A 4,020-nucleotide genomic window follows, 5' to 3' on the forward strand; every position below is an offset into this window, starting at 1 on the left:
AGACCAATGAACACCTTCATCACTTATGTATTCTCAACGGTAGAGTTTCTGCACTCCATAGATTAAGGTGTGGAGCTCTGCTGTTCCTCATGATTTAATGCAAAGTACTACTGTTTTTCTATTCAATTCAACTTATTCCGCTTCTAAGATATCCATTCGCACCCAAGAACATGATGAATGTGATGATTATGTGACACTCATCATCATTCTCACTTATGAATGCGTGCCTGACAAACACTTCCGTTCTACATGCAAACAAGCTAGAATGAGTATCTCTTAGATATCTAATACAGAGGACCGAGTCTGAGATATTAGAATCTTCGTGGTATAAGTTAGAACCCATGGATGGCCATTCTTAAGATCCGGAAAGTCTAAACCTTGTCTGTGGTATTCCGAGTAGGATCTGGGAAGGGATGGCTGTGACGAACTTCAAACTCGCAAGTGCTGGGCGTAGTGACAGACGCAAAAGGAGGGTAAATCCTATTCCATTATGATCGAGAACCTCCAGATGATTAGCCGTGCCGTGACAGAGCATTTGGACCTTTTTCACAAAGAGGATGGGATGTAGCCATTGACAACGGTGATGCCTTACAGAAAGCTTGCCATGGAAAGGAGTATGAATGATTGGATGAAGACAGCAGGAAAGCAGAGGTTCAGAGGAACGAAAGCATCTCTATACGCTTATCTGAAATTCTCACCAATGATTTACATAAGTATTTCTATCTTTATTTTCTGTTTATTTATTATAATTATTTGAAAACTCCATAACCATTTGATATCCGCCTGACTGAGATTTACAAGATGACCATAGCTTGCTTCATACCAACAATCTCCGTGGGATCGACCCTTACTCACGTAAGGTTTTATTACTTGGATGACCCAGTGCACTTGCTGGTTAGTTGTATCAAAGTTGTGAATGAAAAACGATTTATTAAGACGTGCGTACTGAGTTTTTGGCACCATTGCCTGAGATCACAAATTCGTGCACCAAGTTTTTGGCACCGTTGCCGGGGATTGTTCGAGTTTGGACAACTGACGGTTCATCTTGTTGCTCAGATTAGGTAACTTTATTTTAATTTTAAGTTTTTGTTTTTATTCCTTTAATTTTCGAAAAAAAATTTTCCAAAAAAAAATAAAATATATTTTTCTTCAGAATTTTTAAGAATGAATTTTAGTGTTTCATGAAGCATGTTGAAGCCTGGCTGGCTATAAAGCCATGTCTAAATTCATTTGGACTGAGGCTTCCAAATCATCATTACAAGAGCAAGCTAGTTGTTGCTAATCAAATTTGTTATTGTATGACTAATTTGTATCTTCTAAAGCTTGACTGGTCATTGGCCATGTCTAGTGTTTTGGACCGGAGCTTTCATTGAAAGCTTGGCTGGCTAGTGAGCCATGTCTAATTCCTGGACTGAAGCTTTAGACTAAGAGTACAAGATTCCTGGAATTCATATTAAAAATTTTGAAATCCTTATTTTTCTTTTTCAAATAAATTTTCGAAAAAAATACCAAAAAAATTCATAAAATCATAAAATCAAAAATATTTTGTGTTTCTTGTTTGAATCTTGAGTCAATTTTTAAGTTTGGTGTCAATTGCATTTTTTCTAAAAATTTATGCATTTTTCGAAAATTTATGCATTCATAGTGTTCTTCATGATCTTCAAGTTGTTCTTGGTAAGTCTTCTTGTTTGATCTTCATATTTTCTTGTTTTGTGTCTTTTCTTGTTTTTCATATGCATTCTTGAATCATTAATATCTAAAGAATAAGAATTTTTAAGTTTGGTGTCTTGCATGTTTTCTTTGCATAAAATTTTTTTCAAAAATATGTTCTTGATGTTCATCATAATCTTCAAAGTGTTCTTGGTGTTCATCTTGACATTCATAGCATTCTTGCATGCATTCTATGTTTTGATTCATAACTTTCATGCATTGAGTCTTTTTTTTATGTTTTTCTCTTTCTTCATTAAAAAAATTCAAAAAAAAAATAATAAATATATATCTTTCCCTTTTTCACTCATAAATTTCAAAAATTTGAGTTGACTTCTTCAAATTTTTTAAAAAAAAATCTAGTTGTTTCTTATGAGTCAAATCAAATTTTCAATTCAAAAATCATATCTTTTCCATTTCTTATTTTATCATATTTTCGAAAATCACATCATCAATTAATGTTTTGATTCAAAAATTTCAAGTTTGTTACTTTCTTGTTAAGAAAGATTCAAACTTTAAGTTCTAGAATCATATCTTGTGATTTCTTGTGAGTCAAGTCATTAATTGAGATTTTAAAATTCAAATCTTTTTCAAAACTATTTCTAATCATATCTTTCTAGCATATCTTTTTAAAATCATATCTTTTTCAAAAAAATTTGATTTTAAAATATCTTTTCTAACTTCTTATCTTTTTATCTTTTCAAAATTGATTTTCAAAATTTGTTTCAACTAACTAATTAACTTTTTGTTTGTTTCTTATCTCTTTCAAAACTACCTAACTAACTATCCCTCTCTAATTTTCGAAAATACCTCCCTCTTTTTCAAAAATTCTTTTTAGTTAATTAATTGTTTAAATTTTAATTTTAATTTTAATTCTCCTTTAATTTTCGAAAATCGTCAACTTCTTTTCAAAAATTAATTTTCGAAATTCCCTCTCCCTCATCTCCTTCTATTTATTTATTCATCTACTAACACTTCTCCTCACCCAAAAATTCGAACCCCTTCTTCTCTTCTGAGTTCGAATTCTTCTCTTCTTCATTCTCTTTCTTCTTTTCTTCTACTCACACAAGGGAACCTCTATACTGTGGTAAAAAGGATCCCTATTATTATTTTCTGTTCCTTTTTTTTTCATATGAGTAGGAGCAAGGACAAGAACATTCTTGTTAAAGCAGACCCTGAACCTGAAAGGACTCTGAAGAGGAAACTGAGAGAAGCTAAAATACAACAATCCAGAGACAACCTTACAGAAATTTTTGAAAAAGAAGAGGAGATGGCAGCCGAAAATAATAACAATGCAAGGAAGATGCTTGGTGACTTTACTGCACTAAATTCCAATTTACATGGAAGAAGCATCTCCATCCTGACCATTGGAGCAAACAATTTTGAGCTTAAGCCTCAAGTAGTTTCTCTGATGCAACAAAACTGCAAGTTTCATGGACTTCCATCTGAAGATCCTTTTCAGTTCTTAACTAAATTCTTGCAGATATGTGATACTGTTAAGACTAATGCAGTAGATCCTGAAGTCTACAGGCTCATGCTTTTCCCTTTTGCTGTGAGAGACAGAGCTAGAATATGGTTGGATTCTCAACCTAAAGATAGCCTGAACTCTTGGGATAAGCTGGTCACGGCTTTTTTAGCCAAGTTCTTTCCTCCTCAAAATCTCAGTAAGCTTAGAGTGGATGTTCAAACCTTCAGACAGAAAGAAGGTGAATCCCTCTATGAAGCTTGGGAGAGATACAAGCAACTGACCAAAAAGTGTCCTTCTGACATGCTTTCAGAATGGACCATCCTGGATATATTTTATGATGGTCTGTCTGAATTAGCTAAGATGTCATTGGATACTTCTGCAGATGGATCCATTCACCTAAAGAAAATGCCTGCAGATGCTTAAGAACTCATTGACATGGTTGCTAATAACCAGTTCATGTACACTTCTGAGAGGAATCCTGTGAGTAATGGGACGCCTCAGAAGAAGGGAGTTCTTGAAATTGATGCTCTGAATGCCATATTGGCTCAGAATAAAATATTGACTCAGCAAGTCAATATGATTTCTCAGAGTCTGAATGGAATGCAAGCTGCATCCAACAGTACTCAAGAGGCATCTTCTGAAGAAGAAGCTTATGATCCTGAGAACCCTGCAATAGCAGAGGTAAATTATATGGGTGAACCTTATGGAAACACCTATAACCCCTCATGGAGAAATCACCCAAATCTCTCATGGAAGGATCAACAAAAGCCTCAACAAGGCTTTACCAATGGTGGAAGAAACAGGTTTAACAATAGTAAACCTTTTCCATCATCCACTCAGCAACA

The 4,020-nt window shown here is 34.1% G+C and overlaps 1 non-coding gene across 1 annotated transcript; it reads right to left on the reverse strand.

Moving 5' to 3' along the window:
- Positions 1-3,373: 3,373 nt before the first annotated feature.
- Positions 3,374-3,481, reverse strand: LOC112752394 (small nucleolar RNA R71). Its single transcript, XR_003176833.1, has one exon. It is a non-coding gene; the product is annotated as a small nucleolar RNA R71 (small nucleolar RNA).
- Positions 3,482-4,020: the final 539 nt, after the last annotated feature.

The sequence above is a fragment of the Arachis hypogaea genome, chromosome 15, assembly GCF_003086295.3.
Source record: "Arachis hypogaea cultivar Tifrunner chromosome 15, arahy.Tifrunner.gnm2.J5K5, whole genome shotgun sequence".
Classification (NCBI taxonomy): Eukaryota; Viridiplantae; Streptophyta; class Magnoliopsida; order Fabales; family Fabaceae; genus Arachis; species Arachis hypogaea.